At 44.0% G+C, this 14901-nt stretch overlaps 1 protein-coding gene across 7 annotated transcripts in view; it reads left to right on the top strand.

The window, feature by feature from the left end:
• Ntrk3 (neurotrophic receptor tyrosine kinase 3) overlaps nt 1-14901 on the top strand; it is a 379071-nt gene that overhangs the window by 132329 nt on the left and 231841 nt on the right. The window lies entirely within an intron of this gene.

Raw genomic sequence — 14901 nt, 5'->3', positions numbered from 1 at the left:
TGCTGGTGGCATTATGAAATCCAGAAAGATGAGCTCCTAAGGCTTTAATACCAGAAGCTGGTTTCTGTGGTGAGAGTCCTGACCTTGGGGATCAGGGATTAAAGAAGAGAGTATGATTGCCATCCATAGGAACAGCATTCCATATGGGTTCATATGGAAAAATGTTTGAGTGACTGTACCTGGTGAAGGGTTGAATATTCATACACACATGGAACTAGACTTAATTACATTTTCAAGACTCTGGACCTCCCTTAAAATTAAGAGCACTGGCATGTAGGATGCTACCCAGAGATGACTAAAAGAGTTGAAAGCTGGGGCCAGATAAACTGGTCTTCCTGGAGTCCTCAGCCTTCGAACTCTTTGCTTTGTTGAATTTGAGTAAGTCATGGAAGAAAGCAAGCCAAGTTGTTTTTCCCCCATTGACGCCCTCCCTCCATCCCTCTGTCCTTTCCACTTCCTTTACTGCCTCCTCTCTTTTTGTTTGTTCATCCCTCCCTTCTTCCTCCACTTCTTCCTTCCTCTCTTCCTGGTTTGTAGATGTCAGGATTGAACCTAGAGCACTTACACATGGCAGGTGATTGCTCTACCTTTAAAGAACATCTCCAGCTTTTGTGAATAATTTGAAATATTCTGACCAAGAGAAATACATGTGCTGGTAAGTTCCAAGGAGGAAATAGGTTTTTGATGGCTCAAACAAGTCCAGACTACTCTTAGATAATTTGACTGCAGACACCTTTTTTTTTTGCCAGCACTTAGCATTTGTCAAACAGAACTCCACAGGTTTAGCTGGGGTGCCTGCTAAGTGACTCAAAGCCTTATGTCTTGGGTAGTCCCTTGGACTCTTGGCTTTGAGCACTGCTGTTTTTTTTTTTTTCTCCCTACAATTGTTTTATTCTTTTCCATGAGAAAACATCAGTATGTGGACCAAAGGGAAGAATGGTTTTTTTTTTTTTGTTTGTTTTTTTTTGTTTTTTCACCAAGGAAGCTCACCAGCCGCTGAGACCCTAATGCATACTTGGCAGTGATGTGAGAGCAGATTTTTTCTATTAATTGTCATTCTGTTCGTGGAACAGCGTGTCCCCATGTTGGATGGATTAGGCAGTATCCAGGGTGGTGCCTCCCCTCAGCTGTCCTCAACATCTCCCATCCCCTGATCGCCTTTTCCAGGCTGAGCTGCCTTATTTAGTCCTGGTTGGTGAAGGAGAATATGTCACCATAGGTAGAAATAAAACTTATTTTCTGAAGTCAGGCACTTGATACTAGGGCCAAGTAGAGAGTGCTGGTATGTCCAAGACTGACTATTTAGAATTAATCTTTCATCTTTCTGATCTTGATCCTATTCCATCTTATTTAGGTTTCACTTCATTTGATATATGAACAAGTGCCATATGCCACAAATAACTTTGGCCTTTGGTTGTCAATGAACATATCAGTTACTTTGAATTTTAATTGATACGAACAGATCACTACCATTGTTGTTGTTGTTGTTGGTGGTAGTGGTTTTGGTTCACGTTTTGAAGGTCTAGTTCATTGTGGTTGGATGGTCTGATAGAGTTCATGGTAGCAGGAGTATATGACCAGGGCTTCTCACCTCTCAGATGACCATGGTATAGAGACCAATCCCCTCTTTCAAGCCTTCAGTACACAGGGATGATGCCACTCATGTTCTAGTGGGTTCTTCTTCCTCAGTCAGTTCTCTCTGACACACCGAAGGCATGCCTCAATGTCCTAGGTGGTTCTAAAGCCAGTCAGGTTGACATTAGAGAATATATCCCATGGCTTCCAAATCTAGGGGGTAAAGTGACAGCCTGTGTACTGGAAGGCTCCTAGCTTTGCTTTGGGTGAACTCTATCTCTTTATACACACTTCCATTTTCAGGCTTAACATTTCAAATCCAGGAGAGAATTCATATTAGCTCTTTGGCGCCCATATGGGTGCTTACTTTCTAGAAAGTTCTATTTACTCAAGTATAAGTTAGGAATATTACTACTTAGCTATGGGGTTGTTGAGTGCTGTAACAGGTAGGCTGTATTAGTTAGCTTCCCATTGCTATGACAGAATACTTGGGGAAATAAACATATTGGATAAAAAGTTACTTTTGTGGCATGGTCTTGGGGATTTTAGTTCACTGATACTCAGTCTGTCATTGTGATGATGCAGGGCAGTGGACGAGGTCAGTTTACCTCATAGTGGCATGGAAGCCAAGAGAAAGAAGAGTGACGTCTCAATATCTACCTCAAGTCATATTAGCCACATAATCTCCTCCTTCTAGACTCTGCCCAGTCAAGGCTCTGCCACTTTCCTTTGGTGCCACAGGCTGGTATCCATGCCTTTAGCATACCATCTTTAAGGACATTGGGATCTACATCATAACGCTGGCATATAAAGGGTTTCCTCATCTTCCATTCCCCCTTCTTTCTTTCCTTGATGTATTAGTCTTTCTAGCCTCTTTTTAATATCCTTTCATGAAAATATAGCTCCCCCAAGACTCCATCATGAACCTCTTTGTCTCAGACAGTATGTAGTAGTAAAAATGTCCTTATTACACACTGCCCACAGTGCATTCTCATTTTTCCCCCTCACATATCATCTGTCTGCCCTCCTAGGCCAGGAGCAACTTACGGCAGAACCCATCAATCACTCAGCCCAGCACGCCAGAAACTTCATGCTGCACTTGACAGACGCTTGAACTTAAAAATGAACAGCATCCATTTTATGTATTTCATTTGCTTTGGTTGTTTTTTTAAAGCCTTGCTGGGTAGCCCAGGCTGGACTCTAGCTTGTTATGCAGCCCAGGATCTCTTTGAATTCATTATCTTCTTGCCTTAGCCTCCCAAGTTCTGTGATCTAACAGGCCTTGTTTATATTAATTTTAATCATGAAAAAAAAAAAGAGTCCATTAATCTGCAAATGGCTTGTCTGGGCTAATTTAGAAATGTGAACTACTTTTGGAGGGGGGAGGAGGATTGGGAGATGCTCACAAACAATTCCTGCCACTTACACCCGAGGGCAAATGGCAATAGCATGTGGATATGGAGAAGCACTTGAAACAATCTTCCTTACCTTCTGAGAAATAAATGTACAGGAAAAAAATACAAAAATAACTGAATAAAATAACATTCACAGTCCTACAATTTAAGTTGTTTAGCATTTTATTTTATATTTTCATTGAATGTTTTATTCTTAGAATAGATCAAACATGGCAGATACCATGAAAACCATGTTAGCGACCACCTCTGATTCTGTTCCCACTCTGGTCTCATAGGTTGCTACCTATGAGTTGGCATGAGCCCAGCATGCACCTGCCAGTTTCCTTGTCTTAGCCTGTCTCTGTATCTTTTTCTTTTTCATGTCATTGTTCTTTCTATATACCAACCCTTTTGCCAAGGGCCATTCCCCAACAAATCCATATCTCATAGGTGGCTAAATTGTCAGCCACCTCACTAGATGATAACACTGTGCTAGAGGCTGATTGCTAGCTCATCTTTGTATTTCTTGGTATATGTGCATTTACACAAATAGATAGCTCTATAAATATCCATATACAGACTTATACATGTTGTATATTTGAGTACATTTGTGAAAATGTATTGCTCTGTGTGTTTTAACTTAAATGCACGTTTATCCTCTCACTGACTCACCAGGTATCTCAGAACTGTCCATGGATTTGGCTGGTCACCTGCTTTATGGATGATGAGCATCTTAGCCAGATCGTATAGACATGAGTTGAAAGTGTAACGTCTCAGGCCCCTCATTAACATCTTCCAACCCATCCATCAAAGTCTTGGTCTGGGAATATGAACCCATCTTCTCTTGGAATCATAAAGGAGGTTTTTAAGTGATACCGAGCATACAGTGGGGGCTTCTTTCTGCTACTGATGAAGCATTGTGCCTCATCCTGGCAGGGCTGATCTGTGAAGTATCTGTATGGCCAGGGATGGGACCAATCAGACAGACCTCCTACTGGAGCGTGACCCTGCAGGAACCTTGTCCCTACTGTGTTAGGCCTTCACTCTGTGATTGCTAAATCCTGGGGTGGCCTGGCTGGGTGAGGGGTGAGTACTGTGAGGTTCAGGGCAGGAGCTGTTTATTGGAAGCCTGGAAATATACAAATTTATTTCAGAGTTTTAACTAATTATGTTATTCTAGGTGGTTTCTGGCCTGGGGGAGAGAAGGGGGGGGGGAGATTGAAAGTACAGGCAGAGAGGCATTAAGAAATGCAGTGTGGGCTTCCAATAATACCTTAAGCACTTTATCAGCCAGCTTGCTTTTCCTCTTAGCAATGAGATGTGTGCTTGTGCCTCTGATGAACCCGTGAGTGAATGAGGGCTTCTACGGGGCTGTTCCACTGTGACATACAGTTGGTTAATAGGCGCTTATTAGTAAAGTAGTTGCCTATTTGATCATGATTGGGAAGTATTAACATTCCTCTCCCCCATAAGCAGATGGTAACTCTCTTCAGAGAGGATGGTAGGATCATGCCAGAGTCTTGATTTGGAAGGACTCGCTGCTGCCAGAAGATCTTGGGAGCAGCTCTTGCAGGAAGCCATTCCTCCGATTTAACCACTCAGCTGAGGAGGATATAGCCTTGGGAGGAGTCATTACTCATTTTTCTCCTGGCCTGAGGTTTTGGACAGAGAAGAGTTTTCTCCAGGTACATGGAGGGAGGAGGTGGGTGGAGTCTTAGAACCCTACGGTTGACACGCTCTTGGCATTGTTTCTCAGCTGGGGCACCATGGTCACATGTCTACAGCCGTGTGTGCAGAGCAGGGGAATTGGGATAAGGAGAGTGTGTGGAGACAGAGCATACAGAGGAGACGTTGGAGGCTTTTAGAGGTGGCCTGGACCCTGCATGGACGTGCCACTGATGACACTGATTCACAGCTGCTCCCCTTGCTCTGAGGCATATACTGTTTTGAAGTCTGTTTAACAGGGGATCAGAAACTAAGAGCAGTGTATGGCAGGTGAGGGAGTTGGGTTTTCGTGTCCAGCCTTCCACCATGCTTGTTTATTTCCTAAGTTCTTGCCCTATATCCTCTTCCAATTGACATGTGGAATGGAGGAAGGTTTTTTTTTGGCTCTTGAAAGAATCTTATGCTTGGGGTTCTTGGCCCGGGACTCCTGATGTACGGTGACTCTTTGGACAGGAATTTGGTAGTGCTTTTCTGCTTTGCTCCCTGCATTGTCATCCTAAAGTACTTACTAAGTACCCACTAAGGAGTAAGTGATTTAGTTAGGGTTTTATTTCTGTGAGGAGATACCATGACCACAACAACTCTTAAAAAGAAAAACATTTAGTTGGGGCTGGCTTACAGTTTCAGAGGTTTAGTCCATTATCATCATGGCGGGAAGCATGGTGGCACGCAGGCAGACATGGTGCTGGAGAAGGAGCTCAGAGCTCTACATCCCGATTTGCAGGCAGCAGAAGGAGACCATATGCCACACTAGGCCTAGCTCGAGCATATATAACCCCAAAGCCTTCCTCCACAGTGACACACTTCCTCCAGCAAGGCCAGGACTCCTAATAGTGCCAGTCCCTATGGACCAAGCAGTCACACACCTGAGCGGCATCCATTGCTTTCCAATGGACTCTGTGTTCCATTCAACGCAGAGTGTTTGTGTTCTCTTTCCTTGTTTTCTGATACGTTTGGCGACTCTCCAACTTGAGGACCTCCCTAAATGACTCTTGGCCTTTGCACATGTCTTGGTTAAATAGGTTACATTCGTGGCAAGTTCCTTCCCTTTTCATGCCTGGACTTCAGAGCACAAAGCCTCACTCTGCTTGAGGACTAAGATCCAGAATTTGGTGTTTAAGAGCTTTAAGAAGGGGATGTGAGGCAGCATGTTGGTGTTTTCTAGCATGTCTTTGCTGCCTGGCTCTTTGTGGGGACTTTTCAAGTATGCAATGGATCTTCCCAGAAGCCCGTTCGTGGTCATCACTGGCTGTGTTGAGGTCTAGCTGCCCTACTTCTCCCTTCATCATGTCTAACTCTGAGATCTAGGGAGCCAGGTGTTATTCAGCAGTGATTTTTTTTCTTTCGTATTTGAAGAGAAATCCCTGGACTTGGAGCATGATACAGAATGTTTTCCTTCAGGGCTACCTGCTGGCTGCCCTGTTTTTGGCAGACCACTATATCCTCTTTAGTTGTGCCAAGGGTGGCTAGTATGCTTGGCTCTACACTCAAAAGCTATTGCCTCTCAGATTCATTTAATGTTGGCAGTAGAATGAAGTGTTTACTAATCCATGGCATTGTCACAGGTTCCCAAAGGGTTAACAGGCTTTTGATAGCTTAGGTTAGCAGTTCTCAACCTTTTGTCTCCAGCTACCCATGTAGCAGAGGATGGTCACATGCCTTATGCCTGTGGGTATAACCAGGCTCTCCCAGAAGTCCTGGCCCTCATAATAATTTTATGCCCAAGAAAAACATCTCAGAAGATGTGTGAACAAATGGGGCTTTTAGAACAAGGAATGAAAGCAACCTTATGTTAGTTTTTGCTCTTAAAAAAATATCCACAAAGGATGCTCTCAGCCCTGATGTGACTTGATGTGCTGGAGTGGGTTAGTAGGGGACTTCCTTTTCCTGCAGGGTAGGGGAAAGAGGGAAGGAGGATGGGACTGGGAAGAGAGGAGGGAGTGGACTATAAATATGATGTAAAGTGAATAAATGAATTGATTAAAAATAAGTATATCCACAAGCTTTTGTATTTTATGATCTATCAAATTCATGTTGATACACTCTCCATCCTGGTCCATCCCATCCAATGTATCCTGTCTTGGTACCAAGATGGAAAACTCAGAAAGTTGGGTGCTGTCAATCTTAAGGTATTCTTTACCCAGGATGGCCTTTGCCCCTGCAAAGTCAAGTGACAGAAACTGCTCCACAAGAACCCCACCTCTATTTTCATGACACATTCTTTCTCTGCCTGCATCTTCCCTGTGGGAATTGGGAATTCAGCTCCCCCAGAAGGGTGTTTGCCTTTGGCTAATGAAAAGCTAATGTCATGTGGCTGCAGTGTCCAAGTCTGTTTGTGCATCCCAGTCTCCTTTGAACTCAGTTTCAAGACATGCAAAGAAGCTGCAGGCAGCAAAGCAGATAGAGCAAGGCAATGGCTGGTTAGGGAAACACAACGTGGTATTAGGGAATAAACAAACAAACAAACAAACAAACACATACTAATAAAAACAATTGCTGAAAATGCTCCCCCAGGCTCCCACTGGTCCCCAGCCCTCAGGATGCATGCCCATCATGGTCATGAGCAAGGTGGGGTAGTGGAGAAGTGTAAGGAGGGAGGATCTCCTTCATCTACCTGTACTTCCAACATCTGTGTGTGTCTGCCACCTGCTCCAGACCCAAAGCTTCCAAGGGAAATGAGCAAGATCCCCAAGTTGGTCTGCCCCTGCCTCCTGCTCTCAGAAGGCCTAATGACATCCTTTCCATCCCTCACTACCCAGTACACTTAGGGAACAATGGATTGAGTTTCCATCCTGCCTGCCATGTTATTTTCTTCCTTGCAAAAATGGTGCAAAGCATAGGCTTTGTTCACTGGTTTCCTTCCTAAAAGTACCAGCTACCTAATGTGTGGGGCACAGTGTGAAATGTTCAGAAAGTTTTGGAATTCCAAGCAGCTATAGGAGAATATTAAGCCCAAGCGCATGGCTTTTGAGTGTAAAGTGATGTCACAGGCTGGAAGGCCAGTGATGCTCCTCTGAATATAAAATCCAACATGGCTCAGGTTGTGGCTTCCTTTTTTGTAGATGTTGTCTTTATTTCCTCAGATGGGGGAATGAGATAAGAGAGCCATACCCAAACGTGATGAAAACATGGCTTGGGCTGAGCTCAGAGCATTTCTTACTATCCCTAGGCCTAGGCTTGGACATTTCTAGCCTCCAGACAATCTAGTCTTCTACAAGCCTGGACCTTGAAGGCTTCAGCTTCAAGCCTTTGTCTGCTAACCTAGGCCTAGAATATTTTCAGCCTCTGAGACTTACTGCTGAATAAGCTTGCCCTTTCTAGTTCTTTCTGAACTCTGGCTGGCTAGTTTAAGTCAGCTGGCTCAAAAGTCTTCTCTTAACTTATGGATTCAAACCAGCTTCTTTCCATTTCTCATTGAATTACTCAGCTTGGAAAAAATTGCCTCTGAACTCTACAAGCTGAACTGCAGGAACTCAACTGCGCTCAGTAGAACTGCACTGAGCTGAACCCAACTGTGTACTGCTGAACTCTACTGTACAGTCTCCACAACCTCTCCTGTATTCCTGTGCTGATCTCGCCTCTTCTCTCTGTACTATCTGTGCAACTCTCTCTGCACTTCTCTTAAGTAGCCTCTCTATCCAGAGAGTTGGGTGTATCCTATCTCTGACTCATCCTGTCAAATCTTTCCATGATTCATCACACTGCCTGTTCCTCAATTGGATGCCATTGTTTGGAATTAGATGAATGTACTAAAGGTGTGTGTGTGTGTGTGTGTGTGTGTGTGTGTGTGTGTGTTGTGTGTGTGTGTGTGTGTGTGTGTGTGTGTGTGTGTGTGTGTGTGTATCCTAGTAAGAGGGATTAACGGTGTATACTAAAGGCCTGTATTCCAGCTGAATCACACAGACCTAGGTCTTTGAATGCGATTCCTTGCCAGAGCAACCTTGTTGCTGAATTAGAATTCCTCTATATTTTTAAAAAGAAGTAGGAATATCTCCTGAATTTTAACAACTAATTATAGTATGGGATGGGAGGACACTGAGAATTTATTAATTCCCTACTATGTGGCAGATGTAAAATATATCTACTTTTAATTTTTGTGCCTATGTATGTTTGTGCTTATGTGTGCACATGTACACTTGTGTGTATGTGGAGGTCAGAGGTCAACCTCAGATCTCATTCTCAAGGATCTATTCACCTAGGTATTTAAGACTGGTTCTTTCACTGGCCTGGAGCTAGCCAGTTAAGCTAGGTTGGCCATCAAGCCCCAGAGATTTGCATGTCTCAGCCTTCCAGTGCTTGGATTATCAGCACACACCATGTTGCTTAGCCTTTTCACATGGCATCTGGTGATCTGACTCAGGTCTTCACTCTTGTACAGCTAGCACTCTATTCACTGAGCTCCCTCCATGGCCAAATGTATCTTATAATAATGGGGCTTTATGGTTGGTTACGACTTCTATTTAAAGGATGAGCAAGCTGTTTGGCATGGCTAATTTGATCACCTGTATGCCTGGTAAGTATCAGGACCAGTTTCAGGTGAACTCACCCCCACTCAGTAGTTTTTAGGATTAGCAACACATTTGAAACCTTGGTGAAGTTGTGTAAATGCTAGAACCAAGGCCACACTCCCAGTTATTTAAATCAGGCAGGAACATTCCTTTTTAAAGGCAACTGGTGATTTTAACATTCAGCACAGATCAGGATGAGAAACACTAGTTTAAGGTCAAGACACATCTGTATATTTCACTAGCTCCCAAGAGCAGCTGTGTGGTCCACATAGCGAATGGTCTGACCATCTTGGAGCTTTTAAATGTGTAGACCCACCCCCCAACCAATGAGGCTGAGAGCTGAAGCAAGTAGGGAAACTGCCTTTTTCTTGTGTGACCCTGATGTTTTTACTGGAGTTTGGGGGCCAGCAGCCTCTCTATGGAAACACTGAATAATAACATGGCTAGTGCCTATCAGACTTTATTGTGGGTATGAGTCTTGGGGAATTCTGTGTACCTTGCTATAAAGCAGGTTCCAATTTAACCAGTCTGGGGATAGGACGAAAACCAGGCTTTCTGTAAGTTTTCAGAAGATTCCATTCTACGGATTGTACTCCAAGCCACAGGGGCCAAACCAGTGGTGAATGAACACATCAGGCCAGGGACGTAGGCAATTAAGCCTCTTTTTCTGCTTTACATGTTTTTTTCTTTGTGCCATTTTTAAAAGTGAATCCCCCCGCAAAGGTTTACAGGCTGTAGGATTATAAGAAAGAAAGAAAAGAAAGAAAAAAACCTCACTGCATCTACAGTATCCACTTTCTTTGAGTAAATAAACTTCAGTTATTTTCTAAAGCAATGCCCACGGTAGCTTTCTAGGTTCAAAACTTCAATGTCCTTTCATGTAAGCATACATCTATGACACTGCATCTGTTGATCTCAGTGACTGCTGTGAGGTCAGTCTGTCAACACTGACATTCCCTGCTAAAGAGGGATCTGGGAGCAGAGGCCCAAGGAAGCTAGGGGACAAGTGACAGTTTGCCATTCCCACAGCAGAGTTCCTGGAGCTGCTGTCAAATCACCACTTTTTTGCAAAGTTTTCTGTCCTGTCTGTTCATTCTCCTGCATCCGATCCTGAAGGTGATGTTGGGGATGTGTTAGTCATTTTCCTCATTACTGTGACAGGATCTTCCAGGAAAGTAGCTTAAGGGAGGGAAGGTTTGTTTTTAGTTCCCAGGTGGAGGGTACAGCCTATTACTGCAGAGAAGGCATGGTGGTGGAAGTGGCGTGTTCTGATAAGAGAGAGAGAGAGAGAGAGAGAGAGAGAGAGAGAGAGAGAGAGAGAGAGAGAGAGAGAGACGAGAGAGAGCGAGGCGCGAGGGAGAAGGAGAGAGAGAGACGAGCAGACGAGAGGAGGACAGAGAGAGAGACAGAGAGAGAGACAGAGAGAGACAGAGAGAGAGACAAACAGACAGTCAGAGAGAGAGAGAGACAGAGACAGACAGAGACAGAGACAGAGACAGACAGAGACAGAGACAGAGGCAGACAGACAGACACACACACACAGATGACGATAGAGAGACAGGGTGACAGAGAGACACAGAGAAACATAGATGCACACAGAGAGACAGGGAGACAGAGAGAGGAGAGGAGTGAAGCTCTTAAGATCTGTTCCTTCCCAGTGACCCAGCCTCTCAAGGCAGAACCATCATCTGGGGACTAGGTGTCCAAACATGGGAACCTGTGGGGGGACATTTAGCCCTCAAGCCATAACAGAAGGCTACTGGGAACTGAAGCAGGTTTTTGCAGGCACAGGAGGTCCCATGGTGGACTACCCAGGCATCCTGCCAGCTTCAGAGATGCTGTCCTTGGTGACGGCAGGGATCTCATTCTTCTCAGTGCTGCTGCTCCAGGGGAAGGTGCTTTCACTGGAGGCCTGCCTGCCCTCGAATGCACTGTGGAAGAAGAGCTGCATAGCTGGCCAAAGAATGGAATTGTTTCTTTATAAATCCCGGATGTGCCAAACCTCTCTACCTGACAGGCATCTTGAGTTCAAAGGGGTCTCTGTGCATCATGGCTGGCTGTACTAACCTGTTCCCAGGCAGGGAGAGAAGAATGTCAAAGTTTGTCTACCTGCCAGCAGGTCTTGACATGCAGCCCTGAGGAGGGTACCTGGGAGGTTCCAGAAACTGCCTTTTACAATGAACCCTTCCAAAATAAATCTGGTTCAGTGTGTTGGCTTTGGGTCACTTGAGAGATATGGGGAGGGGCGACCAGGCATTGACCTGGGTGATGTGGGCAGGGATTGAGCACTATTGTTATCCAATATGTATGGAAATGGCTCTGGTAGTACCTGTCTTCCATCTACACTTGCTTTGCAGGGGGGCGGGGGGGAATGCTTGCCTCACTGGCCTCTGCACCTGGCTGCCAGAAAGCAGGAGCCATTCAAAGGACACTTAGCTTGCTGTTTCTGAGTATGTCTTTTTCTTGAAGGGGGCATGGCAATTTTTATTGAAATCTCAGAATCACAAAAGTCCAAGTTCCAGTGCTGCCCTTCTGAGAATGTCACCTAAGGTGATACTCATAAATAGCTGGCCATATTCATGTACACAGAGATCTACCACACTGTGAGTAATGGAGCAACTTTGCCAGCCGTTCCTTAAGCTATCAAGAAATGAATGGATCCATATATTACTGTTTATTCATAGAATACAATGCAGTTTTGTGTGTGTGTGTGTGTGTGTGTGTGTGTGTGTGTGTGTGTGTGTGTGCGCGCATGCACGCCAGAAATGAACATTAGTATCTTCCTCTAAGACTTGTCATCTATCTATCTATCTATCTATCTATCCATCCATCCATCCATCTATTTATGCTTGAGACAGGTCTCTCACTGAATCTGGAGCTTGCTAATTTGGTAGGCTGGCTTACCAGTGAGCCTCGCTGATCCCTGACACTGCTTCCCAACGCTGGGATGATAGGTACATGCAGCTGAATCTGTTTTTTTTTTTTTTTTTTTTTTTTTTTATGTGGGTGGAAGGAATTCAAACTCAGTTCTCATGCTAAAACAGTAAGCATTTTACACACCAAAATATCTCCCTAGCCTCCAGATGCCAGGTGTTTCTGTATACTAGGTTAAATCTTATGTGCGTATACATTTTTGAAAATCATATTTACTATCCTCACCACTCCCTCAGACTCCACCACAGAACTCTCACAACATGTATCCCTCCCAACTTCATGACTTCTTTATTTTAATAATAATTTACCAAGTCTAGTTAGTGCTGCCTAATGCGCATGAGTATGAGGCTATCACCTGGAGCGTGGGCAAACCACCAGCGGCCATGAAGAGAACAAGCTCTCCTTCTGCTAGTAGCCATCAACTGCCAACAGCACATCAGCTAAAGGTGGGGCCTCATGAGTCCCAACTTTTCCATGATGGACTGTGACTGGTTTGATCTTGTGCAGGTCTTGTACAAGTAAACACAGGTGCTGCAAGTTCTGGAGTGCAACGGCCATGTCGTGTCCAGAAGACAACCTCTCACCACACCCCTATCTATCTTCTGGCTCCACTCCCTCCTCTGTGATATCTCTCCCCCCTGAGCCTTGGGTATGAGACTAGGTGTATCATTTAGGGATGAGCGTTGTAGTCACTTATCCTCAGAATATCAGCAAATTATGAATCTCTGTATCAGCAACTGCCCACTGAGAAAGGAGCGTCTCCTTTGGGAGCAGCATAAATGTATGGATATAAGCATAAATATTTAGAAGAAAGCTTGACATCACGGCCATTAACAAACAATAGTAGGTTCTCCCATGACTCAAAAAAAAAAAAAAAAGCAGTGGGCTTTTAGGAAATTTTATGGCAATAAGCATGAATTCTGTATTCTTTACGGCAGACCTCAAATCTACTCAGCAAACAGCTGCTCCCATGGCTGTCATACTGCCATTACACACGTGGGCACGTCATGCCTTGGGGTTTTGTACTGTAACATGAAGTAAACTGCTGGGTAAGACCACTGATAGCATTTCTTATCCAGGGGCATCCATAATGCCTTCTGATGCCACAACAACTAGCCAGGAGGGGAAAAGTTCTGTCCTTCAAGCACAGCGTGTGATGCCTTCAGCAATACAGCCCTACCGTCTAATTATGGCGGAAAACCAACAGCTCTGTCAGCAGCCTGCAGTTGGGGGGGCTTTGGGCCTCTCTGACCAAGAGTTCATAGGGAAGCCTCCCATGCTCGAAAAGTCAGTTTTTAAAGATAGACTTTTAGTTTTTCTGAAATAATCTACATGTACGTAGCAAAAAAAAAAAAAAAAAAAAAAAAAAAAAAAAGCCTCCTTAGTCTAAAAGGAAATGCAGTAAGAGTAGTTTGAGCTTCTTCCTAATTTCTTGCCGCTTAGATTCTTCCCGAGATGCTCAGTGCAGACAGAGGATGTGTGATTCCCCGTTGCTTTTACACAAATTCAAGCTTGTACTCAGAGTGTTCAATGCCACATTACCTTTGCTAACCATCTGCCTTTGAGACGATTTCATTTCAGTGTGGAGAGATCCTCTGCCTTCTATTTTTACAATTGCTTGCCAGGAATGATGCCGTTGGGTAATATTTATTGACATGTGGAAATGTTTACAATACATTTCCCTGTTAGGAAAGACTACAGGCCATTTCTCTAATCCCATTTTGTTGCTGATATAGTAAAATAAAGAGGTATTTTTATATAGATACCTTGGAAAAACACAGGAAGTGTCTGGAATCATAGCTCAGAACATAAACAGCATCTACCTTCAGGTAGTAGCACTGGGAATATTTTTTTAAAGTGCCATTTACTTTTCTTAAAGTTTTCCATATTGAGCTTTAAAAAAGAATCAAACAGCAAACAAATAACAACAATAACGAAAGAAGCTCTGCATCCCATAAGGACACCAGAGCTCTGGGATGACAGCTGTGCTTCCTGAGTGGATCAGGGCACTGACCCACCTCTTATCCAGGGCACCCTGCTCCTTCATGGCATGCACTGGATCATGGAACAGACACAGGTTTCTCATAACATGTCCTCAGTCACCAAGGGTGGGGGAAGAATGATTCAAATACAGGTTCCTGGGCCTCATCTCCTGAATCTGAGACTCCCATGTAGGCCCTGTGAATATGTTGTCTTAAAAACCTCCCAGGGTGGTTTGATGGTCATTAATGCTAGAGAACCTTTGATGTAGATCAGGAACTGACAAGCTTTGTCATGAAGAGCCTGATGGTGAGTCTTTTAGATTTTGCTGACCCCATGGCTTTAGCTGCATCCACTTTGTGGCCTGGCTATAGCAGGAAAAGAGTTGTAGACAACATGTACATGAATGGATGCTCCAACAAAACTTTATTTACAAAACAGGTGCCAGATCAGAGTTAGCATGCGTACCATTCTTATAGGCCCTGGTATTGGTTGATCTGTTAACTCTTGAACAAATTAACCAAAAGACTGGGGAACTACCAAGAGCTTCTTATATTTGACAAAGAGGCCCTGATCTAAATAAACACCATTGATTAGGAGATTCACGTATCTGGTGATTTTTAAAAACACTACTTAAACTATAAAGAAGCTGTGTACAGTAACTAATGTAAGTCTATTACATTATAGTGAGGTAAACAAGACAAATAATGTCATTAGTTTGAGTTTATAAATCATTAATGCTGGTCAGCTTGTATGGCCAATAATGGTGATCACTTCCTGTGGCC

Source organism: Acomys russatus, chromosome 7 (assembly GCF_903995435.1).
Source record: "Acomys russatus chromosome 7, mAcoRus1.1, whole genome shotgun sequence".
Taxonomy (NCBI): Eukaryota; Metazoa; Chordata; class Mammalia; order Rodentia; family Muridae; genus Acomys; species Acomys russatus.
Note: the sequence above shows the minus strand (reverse complement) of the source record. Positions and strands in the feature narration are given on the sequence as shown.